Source organism: Chiloscyllium plagiosum, chromosome 7 (genome assembly GCF_004010195.1).
Source record: "Chiloscyllium plagiosum isolate BGI_BamShark_2017 chromosome 7, ASM401019v2, whole genome shotgun sequence".
NCBI classification, from domain to species: Eukaryota; Metazoa; Chordata; class Chondrichthyes; order Orectolobiformes; family Hemiscylliidae; genus Chiloscyllium; species Chiloscyllium plagiosum.
This window is the reverse complement of record NC_057716.1, coordinates 80,644,299-80,670,105: the sequence shown is the minus strand read 5'-3', so window position 1 is coordinate 80,670,105 and position 25,807 is coordinate 80,644,299. Positions and strand designations below refer to the sequence as shown.

Here is a 25,807-nt window from a genome sequence, read left to right as displayed (position 1 = left end):
AAGAACACCATAAAAGCAGTGTAGTTAATTAATGAGTTGAAACTTTATTGCTGGAACAGCACAGCAGGTCAGGCAGCATCCAGGGAACAGGAGATCCGACGTTTCGGGCACAGGCCCTTCTTCAGGAATTGGTGTTCCCTGGATGCTGCCTGACCTGCTGTGCTGTTCCAGCAATAAAGTTTCAACTTTGATCTCCAGCATCTGCAGACCTCACTTTCTCCTCCAGTTAATTAATGAGGATGATTTGGGAAGAAACCCTGAGAAATTTCACGATACCTATGACAGAAATCCTTCTAAAAATACAATCCTTCTTAACACAATTCAGACTTAGCCGAAACCTCTAAGATTCAGACCAATGTTAGCTTATGAAGTAAGCACAGGAAATGTCAGGAATACTCAATTGGTCCGACAACAGATTAGTTAGTTGAGATTGAATGTGACTGTCCTTGATGTCAAGGCAGATTTGACTGAATGTGTCATCAAGGGGCTCTAGATAAATGGTAATCAGAGGAAAACGTAACTGAGTGGAGTCATACATAGCATAAAGGAAGATGGTTGAACTCAGTCGCAGGGCACCCTGTAGGAGTTCCTTAGGTTTATGTCATAAAACCATCCATTTTCAACTGTTTCTTTAATGATCTTCCCTCCATATTCAGATAATAAGTGAAGATTTTCAATGCTGATAGCACAGTACACAGAACTATCCACAACTCCATGGACACTGAAGTAGTCCATGTCTGTATGCAGCATGTATTGAACAACATTTAGACTTTTTAGCAGAAGTAGTAAGTGACATTTGCACCACAAAAGTGCCGAGCAATGATCACTTCCAACAAGATTCATTCCAAGTATCTCCCCTTGTGGCTATAGCATCAGTGAATTCCTGATTAATAACATTCTGGATGTTATCACTAACTAGAAACTGAACTGGAACAGCCATGTACTGTTGTTACAACGGTGTGTCAGAGGTAGAGATTTTTCAGTGATTAACTCATCTCTTCATTGCCAAAGTCTTGTCTACCACTTACAAGGTAGAAGTCAGGAATGTGATGGAAGAATACACTTCACTTAGCAAGAAGAGTGCTGCTCCAAAAACACTCAAGAAGCTCAACACCATTATGGATAAAGCAATCCCCTTTTGGCCACCCGATATACCACCTAAGTATCCATTTCCTCTACCATCTGTGCATTACAGATGTATCTATATCAGTACTGAAGAAGGCGACTCACCACTGTTGTGCAAGGTCATTAACACCCTGGAGCAATACTGTGATAATGCCACATAGCCACATATCATTGAGCAAAACTAATAATGTGGGTGGAGATAGACTGCACTGCACACTCTGGAAAAACTGCACCAGAAAAGTAGAATCTAGCTAGAAGACTCACAGGACTATTTGGTCATCATGAAGCATATGAAGAAGGCAGATTACTTCATACCTAATGTAACCATAAATAAGAAGTTACTGTGGCTATGACTACCATATATTACAGTATTTAATATTGTGATGATGCTGCTCCTTTAACAAGGTTATGTTGTCCTTGTATTTTTTTTTCCAGGAGGTCATAAAGGCACAGGTTCTGAAATGTCTGGATGTTGATTTTCTTGAAGAAGCTTTCAAGTTTAAAGAAAAACACTTGATAATGGAAGAGGAGTGGCCAATTCTCCCAGCTCAGCTTTTCACTGGTTTGGGTTTTGTTTTGTTAGCAAGTAGTCAGTTATGAAGCTGCCGGGCCCAAAGAAGCAGGGCATGGCTGATCTTTCCTCTTTCTAACATCTCTCCAGAAAGAACCTGTGTTAGATTTTTCCTTGTTTTTGCAAAGGGATGTTTTTGGGGATTGTTGCATGTATTTGGAACAGCATCATTAAGTGGGATAATCTGTTGGGTCTTCAGATAGGTTACGTTATTCTATATTCTGTCCTCTTTTGTTTGTGGTTTATTCGGCAATCTTGCAAATAAATTCTGTTTTCTTTAAAACTAAGTGGTTGGGCCAACTGCATCACTCCTGGAATATCCACAAACACCTGCTTAAAACAACTGGAAAGTTAGGGTCTGGGCTACTTTCTTGAACTATTTTGAGGGGGTGTGGCCTGGTCCAAACCAATATTAACGTATAATTAGTGTTATTCTGAATTGTAAGGCTTAAGGCAGTTCTTGACAATACCCTCTCCTTGACTATTCTGTACAGAACTCAAACTCATAGTGCCTATAAGAAAATATCTACCACTTCTGTTACAATTTATAAAACATTGGTTAGGCCACAGATGATATATTGTGTGCAGTTCTGATTGCCACACTCTTGGAAGGAGAGAGGGTGCGGAGCATATTCACCAAGGTGTTGCCTAGCATTAAATGTCTTAGTTTTGAGGAGACTGAATACGCTGGGCTTGTTTTCCTTGGAGCAGAGGTGGCTGAAGGGGATTCTGTTTCAAAACTACAAGAGGCACAGATAGAGCTACTCGTGGGAATATTTTTCTATGGAAGATGAGTCTAAGACCAGAGGGCATAAGATTAAGGTGAGGAGCAAGTGGTTTAAAGGAGCTCTAAGAAAAAAAAACCTGGAGGTGGTAGATATATGGAACTTGCTGCCTGAGATGGTGGTGGCTGCAGTGCTCTCACAACATTTAAGAAGCATCTGGATGAATACTTGAAATGCTGGGGTGTAGTAGGCTATGGATCAAGTACAGGCAAATGGAATTAGCTTAATTGAGTGTTTGTTGCATGATATAGACATGGCAGACAGTAGGGCCTGTTTCAATACTGTAAGACTCTATAACAATCATTTGTTGTTTGCATTTCTAATTTCCAGCATTCAGAGTTTTGTCTTTTCCTGTCAAAACCCTTCAAATCTCCTGTTAGCCTTCCATGTTGTAAAGAAAATATCATTGAGTTCTCTCAACAAAACTACTAGAGTCCATTGGGGTCTCAATTGGTAGCACTGTTGCCTTTGAGGTACAAGGTTCTTGGCTGAAGTCCTACTCTTGTGAAGTATTGAAGGAGTGCTATTGAAGGTGCTGTGTCTTACTGCATGTATTGGACATATTAAACTGAGGTTCTGTCTTCCCTTTTGGTTTGATGCACATGCTTTGAAGAAGACCCTGGAATCCTGGCTAATATTTGTCCCTCAAACATGATCACAAGAACAGATTATCTGGTAATTATCACATTGTGGTTTGTGTGAACTGTTGTGTTCAAAATGGCCGCCATGATTGTTGGTCTACAAAAGTGATTACTCTTCACCTTTAGTGGCTGCAAAAGCATTTTAAGATGCTCAATGTTTATGAAAAGAGCAATATAATTCAAGTCTTTTTTTTCTTTTCTACATGTAACTTTACTCCCTCATTTCAGAATCAAATCTCCTCTGCACACTGTCCAAAGCCTTGCCATCCTTCAGAAAGGGAATACCAAGAAGGATATTCCACCTGAGACCTTTCCATTGACCTATACAGATTTATTATACTTCCTTGCTGATTAAATCAATGCTACTATTATAAAGCCAAGGATATATGATTTTTACCAGTTTCATGTATAGGTCTTACTCGTATCAAAACAAATGAGTCCACATGTTTCTCTGTTCCTGAGCATCCTTCAACTGTGTAACATTTCATTTAGATTATCTGTCCTCATTCTTCTTCTGAAATGCATCAGATCACATATCGCTGCATTAAATTTTATCTCCCATGTATTGCCCATTTCCCTGTCTGCCTATGTCTTCCAAAAGCCTGCTGCAATCCATTTCATCATTTCATGCATTTTTGAGTTTTGTGGGATCAAAAATCGTTGAAGTTGTCAGCTGTATACCCAAGTCCAGGTCATTATTACATGAAAAAATTACCAGTGTAATGCACTGTGCACATCCCTTCGGGCTGAAAATATCAGTTCACTACGACTCATTGCTTTCTGCACTTACGTAAATATTGCATTCAAAATGCTGCCACCACCTTTTTGTCACATGGACATCAATTTTGAAAACAGAAAAGGTAATTTCCACCTCACTGGCCTAGCTGAATGCAAGCTATGAACCTAAAGGACAAATATCATTAGATTACCTACAGTATGAAAAAGGCCAAAAGTGCACACTGACCCCTTCTCCTACTCTATATTTATACCTGACTAATGCACCTAATAGTACAGGCAAATTAGCATGGCTAATTCACCCAACTTGCATATCTTTGGATTGTGGGAGGAAACTGGAGTACCCGGAGGAAACCCATGCAGACAGAGGGAGAATATGCAAACTCCACATAGACAGTTGCCGGAGGCTGGAATCGAACCCAGGTCCCTGGCACTATGAGGTAACAATGGCAACCACTAAGCCACTGTGCTACTCTAAACAATTGTGTTCCAATTCATTTCCTCCACTAGGCTTTTCATATTACAGCCAAATATAAAATACATACAATAAAAAAAAATGGTTGTAGGAACTGCTAATTTTATCCCAACTCGTAGTAACACCATTCTAGAAAGAAAAAAACGTTGATGGGTCCCAAGTTGCGATGGCATTCACTAAGTTACAATTCCAATTTATTGAGCAATGAAAAGTTATTCTTCTATTATACTTTCAGTTAACATTACATCGAAGGCTGATGGAATTTGGGTTATCTCTACAATGCTTCAGACACAACGATTCTCAGTTTATTGGTGATGATGATCAGAAAGAGAAAGATAATCTACAGGGGGGAGCAGTTGAAAGTTTAGTTGACACTTGTGTTAGCTTGGTTATTATAGACCATTTAGAGGTGACCCACGTAAAGTGCCAAGCACAGAATTAGGAGGAAATGATGGCCTAGTGATAATATCACAGGACTGGTACTCCCCAAGGGCCCCGGTAAGTGTTCTTGAGAACACGGGCTCAAATCCCATCACAGAAAATGGGGAGTTTAAAACTCAATGATTAAAGTATGCAGTATTGTTGACCATAAAGTTATTATTAATTGTTAAATGGGCACAAAAACCTTATTCACTAACAGTAAGAAGACATGTTATCCTTACTTGGTCTCTATGTGACTTCAGACCTACTTCCATAAGACATTGGAACAGAAATTAGGCCATTCAATCATGGCTGATGAGAGATGGCTGACATAGTTGATAATTAACTGCCCTCTGAATTAGCAAGTTCCTCAGTTCAATGGCAATTGTATAGAGTTAATTATTTTCAAATTGCTAATGCCACTAACATCACAAATTCATTGTATAAGATTTATATGCAATGGCAAAAGCAAATAATTAAGAGTTAACAAGCGTGAATTTGCATTTCAAAATATTAATGTACTTAACAATTGAAGAATTATGAGTGCAGAAAGTGACAATGTTATGAGGATTCTCTGATCTGTAGCCATAAAGGTATTTGTGATACTAAGAGAATAGGAAATATAATTGATTTTAACCATAGACCACAAGTTTCCTCTTACAACATTGCACCAGCCTTAGCTCAGTGCAAGAATTCTCTCCAATGAGTCAGAAGGTTATGGGTTCAAGTCCCACTCTTCAGGTCTAAATGCAAAGTCTAGGCCAACACTTCAGTGCATTATTGAAGGAGTGCGATACTATATTAACAGGCGATGTCCATTGTAATGCCCTAAACACTCGCTGGAAATGCATACCAGCCACACCACTGGGAAGGAAGTCTATTTACAGGAGATTGCACATGCCAACAGTGACCCGCTGAAATTGTCTTAAGCATGGCTTTTCACAGATATAGAGTGGCTGGTCCTCTACCTGTAGATCTTATATTGGAAGGTTCGTGCGTTTTTGGAATTCAACTTTTGTAATTACCCCTTTTGTCCAGTGGAGCAGCATTTGGCTGAGACAGGAGGCAGCAGGCACTGCCTCTGTTGCTATTTCTGTGCTGCTGCTAATAATACGAGTTTTCCTGTTCCTCTTGCTCTTCATAAGGTGCAGCATTGCTGTGATGAGTAGTGACAGCAATGAAATGAAATTGAAAATGAATCAAAAATGGAACAGTGACTTCCAAGGAGTTAGCAAACAACTGTGAAAAATTGCCAGGTAATACTGACAGTATGTGATGCATGCATTGTCAGTAATCCTGCTGGATAACCTCAATTTTGGGATCAAGCTTGAGTAAATGGCTCAGGTATTATTTGTGAGATTGCCTATAAGGCCAAGCTTAAAACACATGGAGCAGTAGAAATACTCTTATACACCAGTAAAGGATAGCTTGCTGTTGACAGAAGTGGAGAATCCATTCATGGATATCAGAACAAACACATTAAAAAAAGGTTGCTCACTAGATTTCTCCATTTCAAAGGTGAACTGAAAAGGTGATGAAAGTAGACATTCTTGCATCTACATCTACAAGAAAACACTGACAGTATTTCTCTTTTTTACAGCAATTCTTAAGTTAGTTTTCCAACTGTAACATACATAACAATAAAAGGAAACATTAGGCTAGTATAGGCCATTTGATCTTTCTAATGCACACCTGCCATAGACCACAAGCAGCATTCAAATGATTTAGTCACCTGAGTAAAAGTTTTATGATTCAAAAAAGTAATTCAGTGAACATTGAGCATAACTTCTGAATTTTGTGAAAAGCTCATTCATGAAATAGAATAATATAATGGGATAGAAATGCATTGAATAAATGGTCTGTAAATGTATTAGGGAAAAGTGAATGGCTGGCTATTACTTGTGCCCTGACAGATAGGTGATAAGTAGATTTCTGCATGCATTAGTTACACTTGGAGTGGCATTTACTGCATTGTCTCATGGCGATTTGGGTAGTGGGGAGCCATTTAAATAGATTGGAGTGTGGTGTGTAAAGAACCTGCTACCTACACAACTCTACCCTAATTAAGTTACAATACTGGCATCTACCTGATGAAGTGAAAAATTGCACAGATATGCTTTGTACAAAACAAACAAGACGAGTCCAACTCAGCCAATTACCACCTCATTAGTCTACTCTTGATCATCAGTAAAATGATGGAAGGGGTCATCAACAATACTGTCAAGCTGCAACTAGTTAGCAATAACCTGCACATTGATGTTCAGTTTGTGTTTTGCCATGGAGACTCAGCTCCTGTTCTCATTACAGCCTTAGGTCAAACTTGGACAATGGACCTGAATTGCAGAGTTGAAATGAGAGTGACTGCCGTTGACTTCAAGGCAGCATTTGACTAAATGCAACATTTAAAGATCTCTTGAGAAACCCGAGTCAATGGGAATCAGGGAAAGCACACTGCTGGTCGAATCAATACCTAAGAGAAAGGAAAATGGTTGTGGTTGTTGGAGGTCTGTCATCTCAGCTCCAGGACATCTCTGGTTTCTTGGCTCAACATCTTTAGCTGCTTCATCAATGATCTTCCCACCATCGTAAGATCACAAGTGGGCATGCTAACTGATGATTGCAATATATTCACCACAATTACAACTCCTTAGATACTGATGCAGACTATGAGCAAATGCAGCAAGCCCTGAAGAATATCCATATTTGGACTACCATTTGATAAGTGACACCCTTGCCACATAAGTGCCAGGCAATGACCACCTTCAACAAGAGAAAGTCTAGCCATTGCCTCTTGACATTCAATGGGATTACCATCATCAAAACCCCCACTATCAGCATTCTGGGCGATACCTATGATCAGAAACTGAACTGGTTTGGCATATAAGTACTGTGACTACAAGAATAGCTCAGAGTCCAGCAATTCCTGCGGTGAGTAACTTACCTACTGATTCCTCCAATTTTGTCTATCATCTATAAGGCACAAGTCAGGAGTGTGGTGGAATTCTCCCCGCTTGCCTGGATGATTATAGCTCCAAGCATACTCGTAAAGTCAGAGTCCTAGAGATTAACAGCATAGGAAAGGGTCTTTTGGCCTGTCAAATCAGCATCTGTCAGAAACAACCATCTAACTATTCCAGTCCCATTTTCTAGAACTTGGCCCATAGTCTTGGCATTATTCTTAAATATTATGAATGTTTCTGTTTCTACCACTCTTACAAGCTCCAGATTCCCACCAACCTCTGGGAACATTTTCCTCGCATCTCCTTTGAACCTTCTGCTGACCTTAAATCTTTGCTCCTGGACATTGATCCCTCCATAAAGGGTAAAAGTTCTTCCTGTTTATCCAACCTATGCCCTTCATAATTTCATACATCTGAAACATGAACCCTCTCAATCTCCTCTGCTCCAAGGAAAACAACCAGTTTGTCAATCTCTCTGTATAACTGAAATTCTCCAGCTCAGGCACTATCTTGGTTAGGAATTCTCTCCACCTCTCCAATGCTGTCATACCTCTGTTATAATGTGGATTTCAGAACTGCACACAAGACTCTAGTTATGGCCTAACCAACGTTTTGTACAGTTGCAGCATAACCTCCCTGCTCGTAAACTCCATGCCTGGGCTAATAAAGGCAAACATCCCACAAGTCTTTTTAACTATATTACCCATCTGTTCAGGAACTTTAAGTGACCAGTGTACATGTACACAAAGGTCTCAGATCCTTGGTGCTTCCCAGGTTCCTATCATTCAGCATCATTCTCTCGCCTTGATGGCCCTATCCAGTGTACCACCTCATACTTCTCTGGATTTAATTCCATTTTCCACTACCAGCCAATTTGACTGTCTTTATCCTCCTGTAACCTCAAGATCACTTACTCATTATTTACCACATAGGCAATTGTTGTATCATCTATGAAGTTATCGATCAATCCTCCTAAATTCATGGCAAGATCATTTATATAACCACAAACAGCAAGGTCTCAACCCTGACCCCGATAAGGCCCCACTGGATACAGACTTCCAGTCAGAAAAAACACCTTTCGATCATTACCCTCTGCTTCCTGCCACTCAGCCAATTGTGGATCTAATTTGTCAAATTTCCTTGGATCCCATAGCCTCTCAGCTTTGCTCTCAGTGTCCTATGCAGGACTTTATCAAAAGCTTTGTTGATGTGCAAGTATATTATGTCAAACACATTTCTCTCATCTACATACTTGGTCACCTCTGAAAAATTTGGCTGGTTTGAGGTATAGACAAGATGGATAGCAAGACGCTTTTTCCCAGAGTGGTGGAGTCAATTACTAGGGGTCACAAGTTCAAGGTGAGAGGGGAAAAGTTTAAGAGAAATATGGGTGGAAAGCTCTTTACACAGAGGGTGGTGGGTGCCTGAAACACATTGACAGGAGAGGTGGGAGAGGTGAGCACGAAAGCATCATTTAAGATGTATCTAGACAGATACATGAATGGGCAGGGAGCAGAGGGGTACAGATCTTTGAAAAATAGGCAACAGCTTTAGATAGAAGATCTGGATCAGTGCAGGCTTGGAGGGCCAAAGGGCCTGTTCTTGTGCTGTTTTTTTTGTGCTTTGGTGAGACAAGGCTCCACCCCTTAACATAACCTGTTAAGACTGTTCTTGATTAATCCCCACCTCTCCAAGTCCAGATTAATTCAGTCCCTGAGCATTGCTTCCAATAGTTTCCCTAACGCTGAAGTTAGACTGACTCAAGGAACTTTACACTATGCAGAGATAAGCAGCCCACTTGACTGGCATCACATCCTCAGAGACAGAGAACTTACTGGCATGGTGTAAAGACAATAATCTCTCCCTCAGTTTCAGTAATATGATGGAGCTGGTTGTCAACCTCAGGAAGCAGAGTGGAGTTCATGCCCCTGTTTGTATCAATGGTGCTGAGGTGAAAATGGTTGAGAGATTCAACTTCCCAGGAGTAAATACTACCAACAATCTGTCCTGATCCATCCATGTCTTCACTATGGTCAAGAAAGCACATCAACACCTCTACTTCCTCCGAAGGCCGAGGAAATTCGACATTTCCACAAAAACTCTTATCAATTTTTATAGATGCATGATAGAAAGCATCCTATTTGGATGCTTTACAGGTTGGTATGGTAACTGCTCTGCCCAAGACCACAAGAAATTACAGAGAGCTGTGAACACAGCCTTCATACAAACCAGCCTTCCTTCTATTGTTTCCGTCTACACTTTCTGCTGCTTCCAGAAAGCAGTCAACATAACCAACGAACACCGCCCCACCCCCATCCCGGTTATACTCTCTTCCACCCTCTTTGATGAGGAAGAAGATGCAAATGTTTGAAAACATGAACCAACAGATTCAAAAACAACTTCCCCACTGTTATCAGACTTATGAACAGACCTGTCATAAATTTGAGCTCATCTTTCTCTGCACTTTCTCTGTAGCTGTAACACAAAATTCTGCATTCTATTCTAATGCCCTGATGTACTTAGGTAAGGTATGATTTGTCTGGATAGCAGACAGAACAATACTTTTCATTGTTTCTCACATGTAACAACAGTAATTCTAATCAAATCAAATTAAATCAAATCAAATCAAATCAAAGGAAATCTAACAGCATCATACCTACCTACACCAAATTTACTGCAGTGGTTTGAGAAGGCAGATGTACACCACCTTCTCAAAAGCATGGAGGCCCAGACAGTGACATCCACATATCATGCTGCACCATCAACTGAGGCCTTTAATGGATCAATTGATGCCCACTTAAGACTTAAGACATCCTCCTGTCATTGCTGGTGCTCACCACATTGTGCACATGACAATCATAGAGTCACAGAGTCATAGAGATGTACAGCACGGAAACTCGACCATGCCGATCAGATATCCCAACCCAATCTAGTCCCACCTGCCAGGACCTGGCCCATATCCCTCCAAACCCCTCGTATTCATATACCCATCCAGATGCCTTTTAAATGTTGCAATTGTACCAGCCTCCACCACTTCCTCTGGCAGCTTATTCTATACACAGACCACCCTCTGCGTGAAAACATTGCCCCTTAGATCTCTTTATATCTTTCCCCTCTCACCCTAAATCTTGCCCTCTAGTTTTGGGCTCCCCACCCCAGGGTAAAGACTTTGTCTATTTATCCTATCCATGCCCCTCATAATTTTGTAAACATCTATAAGGTCACCCTTCAGCCACTGACGCTCCAGGGAAAACAGCCCCAGCCTGTTCAGCCTTTCCCTATAGCTCAAATCCTCCAACCCTGGCAACATCCTTGTAAATCTTTTCTGAACCCTTTCAAGTTTCACAACATCTTTCCAATAGGAAGGAGACCAGAATTGCACTCAATATTCCAACAGTGGCCTAGCCAATGTCCTGTACAGCCGCAACATGATCGCCCAACTCCTGTACTCAATGCTCTGACCAATAAAGGAAAGCATACCAAACACATTCTTCACTATCCTATCTACCTGTGACTCGACTTTTAAGGAGCTATGAACCTGCACTCCAAGGCCTCTTTGTTCAGCAACACTCCCTAGGACCTTACCATTAAGTGTATAAGTTCTGCTAAGATTTGCTTTCCCAAAATGCAGCATCTCACAATTATCTAAATTAAACTGATCCAGATCCTGTTGTAAACAGAGGCAACCTTCTTCGCTGCCTTCTGCACCTCCAATTTTGGTGTCATCTGCAAACTTACTAACTATACCTCTTATGCTCGCATCCAAATCCTTTATATAAATGATGAAAAGTAGTGGACTCAGCACCGATCTTTGTGGCACTCCACTGGTCACAGGCCTCTAGTCTGAAAAACAACCCTTCACCACCACCCTATGTCTTCGACCTTTGAGCCAGTTCTGTATCCAAATGGCTAGTTCTCCCTGTATTCCATGAGTTCTAACCTTGTTAACCAGTCTCCCATGGGGAACCTTGTTGAACACCTTACTGAAATCCATATATATCACACCTACTACTCTGCCCTCATCAATCCTCTTTGTTACTTCTTCAAAAAAGCTTAATCAAGTTTGTGAGACATAATTTCCCACACATAAAGCCATGTTGACTATTCCTAACCAGTCCTTGCCTTTCCAAATACATTGACATCCTGTCCCTCAGGGTTCCCTCGAACATCTTTCCCACCACCGACGTCAGGCTCACTGGTCCATAGTTCCCTGGCTTGTCCTTACCACTTTTCTGAAACAGTGGCACCACGTAAAGCAACCTCCAGTCTTCCGGCACCTTACCTGTGACTATCGATGTTACAAACATCTCAGCAAGAGGCCCAGCAATCACTTTCCTAGCTTCCCACAGAGTTCTTGGGTATACCTGATCAGGTCCTGGGGATTTATCCAGCTTTGATGCATTTCAAGACATCCAGTACTTCCCCCACTGCAATATGGACATTTTTCTAGATGTCACCATGTATTTCCCTACATTCTATCTCTTCCACATCCTTTTCCACAGTAAATACTGATGCAAAATACTTGTTTAGTATCTCGCCCATCTCCTGTGGCTCCACACAAAGGCTGCCTTGCTGATCTTTGGGGGGCCCTCTTCTCTCCCTAGTTACCCTTTTGTCCTTAATATATTTGTAAAAACCCTTTGGATTCTCCTTAACTCTATTTGCCAAAGCTATCTCATGTCCCCTTTTTGCCTTCCTGATTTCTCTCTTAAGTATACTCCTACTGCCTTTATACTCTTCTAAGGATTCACTCGACCTATCCTCTCTATACCTGACATATGCTTCCTTCTTTATCTTAAACAAAACCACAAGTAATTACATATACGTTTGCTTGGGGAGTGATGGGATCAATGGGTAGTGGGTGTGGTTCTTTATTCAAAGGCATTCAATACTTGATCACTGGTTCAAGACATAGGAAAGTGCAAAAGTAAACTCAGAGCCACCCATCCCTGCCTTTTCTACCAACCCTGCACCTCTTCCTCAGGACATCTTATTTGTCATCCCTCACCATTGTCCTGGGAACCAGTGATAATACTAGGATGAGTGTTGTACTGGCAACAGCCACCACCATCCCCTTTCAGTATATCTCCTGGCCTGTGATTTGCTGACAGGTCCTCATGATTAAAACTTTCATCCCTTGACTCTTGATCTGAGGGAAGGCTGTCAAGTGCCTGAATAATGAAATTGGCCTTCCTGAAAGCATGTGACATAGGACTCAATGGCTACTTGGGTAATAGATGAGACCTTCATCTCCTTCCTTAAACATTGCCCATAGCTTCTAAAAGTAGAAAACCTTGGCTTAACTTTGACTCAGTTCTGGGGCAAGGACATAACCAAGATATTTAATGTATTCTTTGTATCTGTCTTCAGCAAGGAAGAAGGTACTGCCCAGGTCATGGCATAAAAGGAAGTAGTTCGAACATGTGAAGCATTTAAAACTGATAAACAGGCAGTTTAGATATTGTGTATAAACTGTCAGGAATAGATGAGATACAAATAAATGTACTAAGGGAAGAAATTGCAATGGCACTGGTTACAATTTTCAAGTCTTCCTTTGACATGGGGGATGACTTGGTCATCAGAGAATGGAAAATTGCAAATATTATACCCTTGTTTGAAGAAATGTGCAAATTTGCTCAGCAATTGTATACTAGTCAAGTTGGATTTCATGGTGGGCAAGTTTCTAGAAGTAGTAATTTGGGACAAAAATAGTAGTCACTTTGGAAAATGTGTCCTCATTAAGGAAAACCAACATAGTGTTGTTAAGTAAAATCTTGTTTAATAAACTTGCTGGAGATTTTTATTTGAAGAGTTTACAGATAGGGCTGATGAGAGCAATATTATTGATGTCATGTTAATGGCATATGATACAATGCAGCACTGCAGACTTGTGAGCAAAGTTATAGCTTAAGTTAGAGAACAATAACATTGATACAGAAATTGAGTGATAGCAAAGAGATCTGTGTTTTTGGAAATTTTCATACCAGGGGAAGGTTTGTGGTGAGTTCCCCAAAGGATGGTGTTCTTAAGATGCTCTTTCTAAAATATTACTGATCCAAATTTTGGAGTACAAAAGTTGCAGATGATAAATATTGAAAACATTGTAAACTGTAAGGGAAGTGTAGAACATCAAACATACATGTACAAGTTAGTGGAGTGGGTGGACTTCAATACCGAGTAGTGTAAAATAATTCAATTTGGTGGGAAGAACTATACAGACAATGTGGAATAAAGAGTGCAATTCTAAAAAGGCTCTGGGTGCATATCTGCATAAGTCTTTATAGGTAGTAGGACAGTTTGTACGTGTGTTTAAGGATTACAGTATCCTATGCTGAAATGGGACATGGAATACAAAATCAAAAAGGACATATTAAACTTAACATCAACTGTAGTGTTGTATTCAATATTGGATGCAGACATTAGAGAAAGTGCAGAGAAGATTCACAGGAATGGCTTCAGGTCTGAGGAAGTTCACTTACATAGATAGATTGGAGAAGATGAGACTGTTTTCCTTGGATAAGAGAAAGGTGGAAGGAGATATGGTAGAGATAATCAAAATCATGAAGTATCTGGGGACAGGAAATAAGGAAAATATCTTCCACTGGTGAATGGTCTTAGATTGAAAATAATTGGCAAAAAAAAGGGCAAAATTTCTTGATCAGGCAGTGGTTAAGCTCTTTGATGCCCAAGAGTGTGATGAAGGTGGTTTTAAATAAGACAGTCAATAGGAAATTGGATTAATTACTGAAAAGAAATTGCAGGGTTACAGGGAAAAGTTTGAGAAATGGCATAAGATGTATTGCTCATTCGGTGAGCTGGTACAGACATGATAGGCTGAATGGTCGGCTCCTGTGCTTTAACAATTCTGAGATCTAAGCATAAAGCCATCTTTGATTTACTTACAGAGAAAAATAATCTTATCGCAGTCAGCAGGGTATGTCAAAAGATCTGGATGAAACTAGTTTTTATCTGTGAAGGCAGGCAAATGTTAGAAAGAAGTTAATCAAGGACACACATGAGGTAGGTGATATACCTAAAATGGATGCAGCTCTGGGCCTATGCACATTTGGGTCATAGCTACGTCCCTACAATAAGATGAGAGGGAAGCAAATTGAACACAAGCTGCAGAGCAGAACATTTTTAGGTTTGCAAGTAACGTCAAAAGTGAAGACACAGTGTGAAAGTAACGCATGTATTTAGTTTAAAAATAGAAATTCCTCCAGTGGTCATCATATATACATATTTAAACATGAACCATATATTGAAATGTCGATTCAATTTAAATTTATTTGTCTAAGAATATCTGCTTCTGTTTTTGGATTTCACACTCCTTAAATGTAGAAATGCAGATCATCTACTGTAAGTCTAACTTTGCACAGAATATTGAAATGCACAATAACTTCATCAAATGTGACTACATGTGAAATATCTTTTTCTCCACAAGTATATATTGTCCACAGTAACCTTGAAGAAAAAAACACACTTGGCTTTACATCTGTGCCAAAGGCATTGAGCAACATGTGCAACTGAATAAGTCAGCAAATCAGAGAAGAAATAAAATACCCATTCCACAATGATGGCCAGATCCAATGCCATCCACAACATCTGTTAAATGAAAGAAGCCAATAACTGCTGGTTAAAGTTAGATTAAAATAGCATGTTCTTACCTAGTCCTCAGCTTACTTTTGTCTGTTCAAACTGCCATTAGGACACAACGGTTTTGAGAACGTTTTACCAAATAAAGGAACCTACCAGTGGTCACATGCATATAACGCAATAATTGTTGCAAAAAATCTTGCAGGGCGTACGTTGTGGATGAAAGATACAGTGCCTACACACAATCTGCAAAGTTAAACCACATCCTGTTAGTTCAATGTTAATTTTTCTAAAACTGTAGAACAAATAACTGCAAAACCCATTAACACTTGTGCTGCACTGTTTTGAAATACTGTGTCACATATAGAATTGAAAAAAAAAACCCTTTGTCAGCTAACAAGAGAAAGCTTTTCTGATGTCATACATATTTATCAATTAAGGTGGAAACTAGGGATTTAGCCTTAATGTGAATGTAAACCTTCTATTGCCACCTGTGGCAACTTCTTCTTTTTCTGATCATATTTAGCAACTGCTGACTAAAATATTTTTTGAACATTTAGATGTTCCAGTTTAATAAGCAGGTTTCATTTTAGAAATGTAGAGTTATATTTGCATGAATAATAATGTTACTTGCCCTTGCTGTAACAGGTTGTATCTTTGAACAGAACTTAATCCAGGCAAGGATCATAGGAAATACAATTAGGAGTAGGCCATTCAGCCCCTTGAATCTGCCCTACAGTTCCATAAGGTTATGGCTGAACTGACTGTGGTCTTCACTTTTGTGCCCATTACCCTTATTATAAAGTCATATAATCATCGAGCTATACAACATGGAAGCAGACCCTTCGATCCAACTCATCTATGCTGGCCAAATATCCTAAATTAATGTTGTCCCATTTGCCAGCATTTGGCCCATATCCCTCTAAACCCTTACTACCCACCCAGATGTCTTTTAACTGATGTTATTGTACCAGCTTCCACCACTTCCTCTGGTCACTCATTCCATACATGCATCACCATCAGCAGGAAAGTCACTCCTTAGGTCTCTTTAAATAGTTTTCCTCTCACCTTAAACTTATGCTCTCTTGTTTTGGACTCCCCTACCCAGGGGAAAAGAGCTTGTCTATTCACCTTAACCCTCGTGATTTTGTAAACTTCAATAAGGTTATTCCTCAGTCTCCAACTCTCCAGGTAAAACAGCCTCATCCTATTCAGCCTATCTCCATAGCTCAAATCCTCCAAACCTGGCAACATCTTTGTAAATTTTTTCTGAACCTTTTCAAGTTTCTCACGTTAATCAAAAAATGGCACTGAATTGATTATATTCACTGACCCAGTCTGAAAAGGAGAATTCCAAAGTTCAAAACTCCTCTGAGAGAGAGAAAAAAAATTCTCCTAATCTTCAAAATACTTTTATTTTTAAATTGTATCCCTGACCCGATTGTAATTTAATATTGAGGGGCTGTCAAAAACATGACCAAATTGTCTTTTGTATGATACTAAGAAACACTAGTTTTGAAAAACTGTTAGAGGTTTAACAGAAGCGAATTGCGTTAAACTGCCAAATGAGCAAAAATCACTTTAGAGGCCCATCAAAATCCTCAAAACAGTCATCAGGTTAAACAATACCAAGGGAAGAAAAGAGAAGTCAAAAATTCAGTTCTGATAAATTAACAGCTTTTCTAAACAACTTCCATGGAATCTCAGGAATGGAACTGCAAAGTGTAAAAAGATAGTAACCTGGAACAATAAGGGCATAATGAAAGAAATTGAAGATAGCTATAGCAAAGTATGCTTCCCCTGTGGGTGTATGTCTTTTCCTATCCCCTCCCTTTTTGTTCTTGTCATGGTATATGATAATCATTTGTAACAGCTTTCAGTCTTGCAGAGAATGCACAACTGAAACTTTAACTGATCTGTACACATGCTAACAGTATTTCTATTCTGTTTGTTTTTACACCAAATTACCAACCTCTGCCATTTTTTGACTTTATAAATGCTATATAATGGCCCGTTTACTTTCAGATTTAAATGTAGAACAGCGTAGGAACGGGTCCTTCGGCCCACAAATATGATGCTGAATTAAACTGATCCCTTCTGTCTGCCTTTGGTCCATATCCCTCCATTCCTTGAATATTCATGTGCTTATCTAAAAGTCCCTTCAACACCCTTATTTTATCTGCCTCCACCACCACTCCTGGTAGTGCATTCCAGACTCCCGCCACCCTCTGTGTAAAAAGCTTGCCCCTCACATCTCCTTTGACCTCTTCCCCCTCTCACCTTAAATGCATACCCCCTAAAATTAGACGTTTCAACTCTGGGGAAAAGACTCTGAATGTCAACTCTACCTATGTATCTCATAATTTTATAGACTTCTGTCAAATCTCCCCACAGCCTATGCCGTTCCTGAGAAAACAACTGGAGTTTAACTAGCCTCTCCTTATAGCTCATTAAAGTTGGTATGGCCAAACACCTAATGAGTCAAATGATTTTACGTAGAGAAATAGAAGCAAAGCCCAAATCTCCATAGTTGTATCCTCTCAGTATATAATTTCTGACTTAGTCTTTCCACACCAATGCTCAGTCCCTCCCACCTCTCATCCTCACCCAGTATAAATTCAACTCTGTTTTCCCACAGTAAAAACTAATCTTAATCAGAATTAGTCTTCTGAGGAACGGCCTTTCTATTATTACTGAGGATAAATCGCTCAACTGCACATATATTTATCAGGGCAACGTTTAAAACAGTGGTCTGGAATTAAGAAAAATATGTAATTTTAGAAAAAGTTAAAGGATTTTCATTTATATAGATCCTTTTATAATCTCGGGATTACAAATTTATACTCCAATAATTATACACGCATTGAAGGCCATACTGTCGGACAAATAAAATCATGGTAGCAGGAGGAGTGAAACAGGAAGACTCGTTGTCACCTGTTTTATTCAATACTCTTATCCAACAGTATTAGACCTCCAATTATCTATGCATTTTAGTTCTTCTATTTCATTACTCTTGGGAATTAAGGTACTCCTACTTATCTTAAAACAGTCGGGTATTACCCCTGTTTTAATCCACAAGGAATAAAATATCAAGAGTTCAGTAATATGCTCATTATAAAGTGCCTTTAAGGTTTAATAATCCATGCCATCTGGCTCTGGTACAGTCTTGAGGTCTATCCTCCCCAATGCTTGTTCTACCTCCATAAGGCTTATTGGCTGAATCAACAATTGTCCTCGAACTATACCTTCATAATTAGCAAATTCACAATGTTAGCTTTATTATTTGGCAGCGATAATTTACTTGAAAACACTTCCTCAAGTCCATCCTTCTTAAGGCGATGCACATTATTTGAGGGGGCTCCCATAAGCTCCCTTGTCAGTTGCTATCGTTTCTATCAAAACATCATCCGCATTTCCTGAAATCTACCTTTCCTCTTTGTATAATGCTGTTTGGCATTATTTCTAGAGGTTTCTTTTCCATCTAATTTATTATCTACTTTATTCTGAACTATTTTACCTTTATTCTTGCGGCCCTTCCTTATCTTTCTGAAGATTTGTTCAGTAACGGTTTCAGTTTATACTAAATTTTCTGCCGTACTACTGTGATGTTTTCTTTTACTAATATCATTCTCCAGCTGTTTTAATAATTCATTAATAGGTCATAAAGCATTTTGAAGCATTTTAACTATTTGAAAGAGTGCCTCTGTTGGAATACAGGAAGCTGGGGACAATTAGCAACAGCAATAGCTGACAAACAACAGTGAGGTCCCTGAATAGACAGCCTTTTGCTCATTGAGATATAAGAAATGATTAGGACACCTCTTTGACTCTTTTTCGAATTGCAGCAAGGGACTTTCTACATTCACCTGAGAGGACAGAAGGGGCCTCCTGCTTATCATCTCATTTAAAACTTGCACCATAGACAATGGAGGGTTTTCTCAGAATTACAATGAAATTCTAGATTCGCTAGAGTCATAGAACAGAGCAGTACGGAATCAGACCCTTCAGTCTAAGTTGTCAAAGCCAACCAGATATCCAAAAGTAATCTAGTTCCATTTGCCAGCATTTGGGCTCATATCCCTCTGAACCCTTCCTATTCATATACCCATCCAGATGCTTTTTAAATGTTGTAATTGTATCATACACACATCACCCTCTGTGCAAAAAAGCTGCCCCTTGCGTTCCTTTTAAATCTTACCCCTCTCACCTTAAATCCTTCAATATCCTTTTTCCACACTATAAGTAATCTAATCTAAACTCATCCTGAACTAGTGATCATCTCCCCATTGGAGAGTTATGAGTTGCTATCAATTGTTCTTTGTTGACAACTTAGTTGTCTTGCTCCTGGTTGCTGTGTAATAATGTTGTGTGATAATCATTGGTGTTTTCTTAAATAAAACAGAAAATCCTGGAGAAACTCAGCAAGTCTGATAGCAACTGTGGAGAGATAAATAGAGTTAATGTTTGAATCCGATATGATTCCTCTTTAGAACTGAAAAGGGTTAAAGAATGGTGGGTTTTAGGCTGTTGTTGGGGGTGGGAGTAGGAGCGAGTGGAACTAATGGTGACAATGCCAAGAGCAAATGCTGACTGGCTGAATTTCAGCAAAGCTTAAATGTGTAATGGTACTGAGAACTTACATTCTGTTAGAAGTGGCCACTGTTGTTTACCACATTGCCATCGTCATTTGCCATTGTGTTGAGTCTTTGCTATCAGAATGGTATTTGTTCCTGATGCAGCAATACTTAATTCCCAAAGCATAAGAAATAGATATGGATAAAGTAACACTGAAACGTTTAACAGATATTTAGTACAGCTATATGCTTCTGTAATTGGGTAAATAGAAAGCTGTTTTGATACAGACCGTAACTAATTGCCATTGGCATGTCATGATTCAGTTAGCTCCAGTTAACATAGAAATTGAAACTGTTATGCCCTCAGGTTTCCTGTGATGTTAATGCTGGTGATATTATGAGCATGTTGCGTGATCCTGCATACTAGCTGTGAGAAGCAACACAACAGTGCAAAAAACTCCACTGCTAACTTAGCCTCGCTCCACACCTGTCCCTTGTTGTGGACCCAGGCTATTGCTTCCCCTGATGGGTCTTCGCCCTCTTGGAGAGCTACAGCCCCAGGTGACAGCTGCAGCCGCTGCAATTACACTGTTGAGGCAACTGGGCTACTGATTGGCTGCTGGGTTTAAAGGTTATCCGTGCCAGTGGTGACCACTTTAATTGACCGCTGCTGGGAAAATACCTTTACATCCTCTCCAGCCCCAAAATCTTTTATAGTATTCCACTTGCATCATTAACATTGAACAGTGACCTTTTTTCAAACCTTTTTCTAAACCTTCTTATTCCATTTTCTGCACTCCCTGCACCTCAAGAAGCTTGAGGAACTAATATCCAATAGCATATTCTGTTCTTTTCTATGTCCCACATGTCCTCTATGCTTTCTTGCTGTAGAATGGCAGCTTCTGGTAACAGTTAGACTTTAGGCTGTATCACACACAAGGACTTGACAGTAGCAGCAGTGAAGGATGAGAACATTGACTTTCTGAGTGTGAGACTTTTGTAAACCTTCTGCAAATTTTCACCCTGCAAAATTTGCTTGCACTGGTTGATTGCTAAAAGTTGAACATTTAGTTTCTTAGCCTCACTGAGGTGATTAGATTGTTTCAGTTCTTACTGAGTTCTTTCCTTTTCAAGCTCACTCCAATTCTCACTAAAAAGGGAGGGCCTCAACCGGGACCTTGGGTTCATGTCACATTACAGGTGACCACCATTGCACTATACACACACACAGATACTCCTACACACGCGCACTCTCACACACACATACAGGCACTCCTATACATACATACACATGGACACACATATACACAGACGAGCACACAGACACCCACACACACCCTTACAGATGCACACACTCCCACACTCACACATGCATCCCCTCACAGACTTAAGACACTCTGCACTCACTACACACACACATACACTTTCTTACACTCACAACCCCAAACCCAGACAGAGACACACATACACAGACAGACAAAGACATATATTTTGTGCAGTGAATTTGTACTTGCAGGGTTACATTGTATTTTGCTCAACAACTGCATTCATGTAGAACTCTGGGCTCAAAAACTGCATGAATTCATGTAAAACACGATTATCTCACTTTTTAGATTAGGATCAATCTGAACATCATGGCATAGGCAGAGAACACAGGGGCTAACACCTTTAACATATTGTCTAGCTATCATCATTGTTAACAGCTAACCTGAGAATGCAATTTTTTAAAAAAAGGTTTTGTGATTTATACATGAAAGAAGTGAAACTATCATGATATTCTAACAGATGAAAGGCTTGACAGACAATCAATTTTTCAATGTATAAGTTCAGTTACATCACACTGTATATTTTTGCTATAAATTCTGTGTGTTAGGATTGATCCTTCCACTACCACCTGATGAAGGAGTGACGCTCCAAAAGCTAGTGTGCTTCCAATTAAACCTGTTGGACTATAACCTGGTGTTGTGTGATTTTTAACTTTGTACACCCCAGTCCAACACCGGCGTCTCCAAATCATTCTTTCTTTGTAACTGTGTGCTGAAAGAGCAAACCACTGTCTGAAACACCCTCTGGTAGCTATTGTTTTCTTTTGTTGGTGTTTTCTGTTCCTGCAATTTTCAGCTTCTGTATTTAAACGAAGAAGAGGGTCTTCTCCATTTTCTTGTAACACTGGGGCTGGTGTTTCTGTAGCGTCTGCCAACCAGGGAATGATTAAGACAATATAAGCAGGTCCATTCAATAAAGAATCATAATGAAAAGGAATCAGGTACGAGATTTCTGAAATCTCACTTCCATTATAGTAAATGCATATGACCACTTATATTTTAGTATCTCAGTTTCATAACGGGATAGAAGGCATTGTAAAGATCCCTAGCCTCAATCCAGAATGATAGATAATTTCATTTCTGTATCTACTTTGAAAATGACTTTATTTTTACTGCCATTTACCCTTATCTCTGCATCATAGAGTTCAGTAAAAACCAAAAGATTTGCAGATGCTGTAAATCAGAAACAAAAACAGAAATTGCTGGGAAAGCTCAGCAGGTCTGGCAGCATCTGTGGAGAGAAATCAGAGTTAATGTTTCAGGTCTAGTGACCCTTCCTCAGAACTGTAGAGTTCAACCTTTGTGTCTGTACCATCCAAAGGTTCAACGTTTGCTCTCAGCCTGCTACATCTCCTGATTGCTTTCCATATATATTGTTGTGGACCTTCTTCTAGCTTTCTAAATTTTCAATTTTGGCTGTTCCAGTCTATGATGCAGTCCATAAATCAGAATTGAAGTCTGTCATTCACTAGCTCCTACTAATGCTCAGCTTTATGTCCGGTATTTATGACTGCTAGCTGCAGGTTGTATGGCTCTTGTCATCATTACCACTATATAGTAATATGTGATCTACACCCTTGCCAGTGAACAGTAACAGGCTTTAATGAATAAAATGGCATAGAGAAGATACCATTGAATATAATGCCATAGAAGAGAAGACATCTTATCAAGACCCTAATTCATAATGTATTTTTAATGGGAGATCCAGACTATACTCTACATTTCCTTCTTCCATTATGTTGAAAGCAAAAGTTTGTCTTTTGCTAAAGCCACCTTAGCTGCTTACTTTATCTGAACATGATGAGGGAGGAATGGTGATGATTCAAATCTTTCAGAACCATAGAATTTCATTCCAGATTATTTGTGACCAACTGTAACCCAGTAATAAAAAGATAAGAGCAGGTGGCATGAGGTATGCATCTACATTGGCACATTATTCGGATATGGGTGTGAACTGGTCTTTTGCATAATTTGGAATTGCATAATTTAACAGCAGAAAGTGTTGGCAGGTATTTCTTAAACAACAAAACCAATTGAGGGAATTTGTGTGTTGTAATGTGACAGCTTAAAATACACGCAAGTGAGTTTTTTTGTCCAAATTGTCTCACTGAAACATTGCAGGAAATCCCAAGACAGCTTGCAAGAAACCAAAAGCAATTTTACAGATAAATTTCAAATCAGGTTTATAGTACACGAATTACATTTTAAGAAACTCAAAAAATGCAGTTTGGCTAACTAAATTGACTCCTGTCATGCACAGTTAACATCAAGGAAACTTTAGTCAATGGCAGAAGGCCTTTTCATGCCAAGTGGCAGTATTCAGCACATGTTGCACAATTTGCAGTCTAAGTGCATAAATTCACAAATTGTGACATTAAATCTCATGTCCAATGGCTTAAGTGATGCTTTTCCGTTTCTGAGCCACAATCAATAACTGCTGCTCTGAAACTTGTTTTGACAATGACAGATTCAAAATATCCTGAGTGTCAAAGTTATCAGTTTACATTTTGTTGTCTAAATTGGCAGCAATATTACTGTATAGCTTTGTTTCAATTTGAGCTTTCAGCATATACGGCTCTTCAATGGGACACAGCTCCTCCCTTAGAATGTATAATGTTCAATGTATCTTTTATAAGGACTGTAAATGTGGAAACAAATTCAGCAGAGGAGATAGAAACTTAAGCTTTAAATTTAACAAAATTTTGGTGTGTACCACTGAGAAGCGTGGAAGATGGATATTTGTGTGATGGGAACACAACCACCTGCAAGTTCCTGTCCAAGCCACTCACCTGCCTGACTTGGAAATATGTTGCCATTCCTTCAGTGGTATTGAGTCAAAATCGTGGTACTCCCTCCATAATGGCATTGTGGTCTACCTATTATGCAAGGACTGCAGCAGTTCTAGAAGACAGCTGATCGTCATCCTCTCGAGGGCAACTAGGCAAGGGCAATAAATGCTGGGTCAGCCACTGATGCCCATGTCACTCAACCATGACAACCAAGTGAATAATTTTTTAAAAAACTCGATCATTGATTAAGTTAATTTGAAGTTTTTTTTAGAAAAGGTAACACTTAAAGAGATCGAAGAGTGTGATGCTGGAAAAGCACAGCCAGTCAGGCAGCATCTGAGGAGCAGGAGAATTGACGTTTCGGGCATAAACCCTTTATCGAGCTTTTGCTCAAAACATCAATTCTCCTGCTCCTCGGAAGCTGCCTGACTGGCTGTGTGTTGGCAGTACCACAATCTTCGACTCTGATCTCCAGTAGTCTTCACTTTTGCCTAACACCTAAAGAAAGGCAGATATTGTACTTTCAGCTGATCATAACTCCAACTTGAATGAAGTGAGGTCAGCGTGACAGTAACTTCAGTTCTCCTGCTAGCGTGCCTTGAATTGTTCATTTAATTAGATTCATTTGGATAGATGACACATCTTACATGTTAAGCAAAACCTTTTGAAATTAAGTTTTAAAAAAATCTCATTATTACTGAATTTGTCGTGCACAACCCAGGAGGGATTGTTTTAATCAAAGTTTGCACATTTACGCTTATTGGCATAATGGAAATAAAAGCAACAAAAGATCCAGAAACATGGAGGAGGGCAGTCAGTTTCTCCAGAGAGAAAGAGTAAAAAGATATGTTTGATGTAATTCCTCGGTAGGACTGACAAGGAATCGACAGTAAACAGCGTTTAAATATCAGAACAAAGAGTAATAAATAAACACAGATGAATGCAGTTAACTGTAATATCTTTAAAGGAAACAAATTGTTTGAGGGGCAATTTGTGTTCTATTGACAATGTAACTGACACAAGAATCCTGAATTAGTGGTGCTGGAAGAGCACAGCACTTCAGGCAGCATCCAAGGAGCTTCGAAATCGACATTTCGGGCAAAAACCCTTCATCAGGAATGAAGGGCTTTTGCCCGAAACGTCAATTTCGAAGCTCCTTGGATGCTGCCTGAACTGCTGTGCTCTTCCAGCACCACTAATCCAGAATCTGGTTTCCAGCATCTGCCGTCATTGATTTTACCCCACAAGAATCCTGAAGCCTGGGTTGCTGCTCAATTGATAAAAGTTAAAAAATTACAAAAATCTTAGTGTCAGCATTGGTGACCATGACACTGTAGTCAACTGTCACCAAAAATTCATCTGGTTCACTAATTTAGGGAAGAAATGTTGACCTTATTACCTGATCTGGCCCACATGTGACTTCAGACTCTCGATGATGTGGTTGATTCTTAACTGCCCTCTGAAATGGCCAAGCAAAAACTTCAAGGGTAATTAGGAATAAGCAAATGTTGACCCAGCAAGCGACAGCCACATTCCATAAGAGTATTCTATAACAGTTGGCAGTTTTCCCTGAGAAGGCACAAGATTGACATGTGACCATACTTCCACTTATTCCATAGGCACAGGTCTGCCATGCAAAGCTGTAATTTGCATATATTTTTCCAATTTCCTGCTGCTGATAGTGCTGTTTCCTGGGGAAACCAAATATAGGTTAGATTACTCCAATGCAGTATGTATCCATTCTGGCCACAAATGCATAGGTTCATACAGCATGGAAACAGACCTTTCTATTTCAGTCCAGTCCACACCAA

General features: G+C 39.6%; 1 protein-coding gene across 3 annotated transcripts in view; it reads right to left on the bottom strand.

Moving 5' to 3' along the window:
• Nucleotides 1-15,456, bottom strand: part of LOC122551728 (rho GTPase-activating protein 15-like) — a 737,256-nt gene extending 721,800 nt beyond the window's left edge. For all 3 annotated transcript variants that reach the window (XM_043694095.1, XM_043694097.1, XM_043694098.1), the window contains exon 1: nucleotides 15,380-15,456. The gene's annotated coding sequence lies outside the window, so the exon portion shown is untranslated. The remainder of the gene's footprint in view (nucleotides 1-15,379) is intronic.
• Between the last annotated feature and the right edge of the window lie 10,351 nt (nucleotides 15,457-25,807).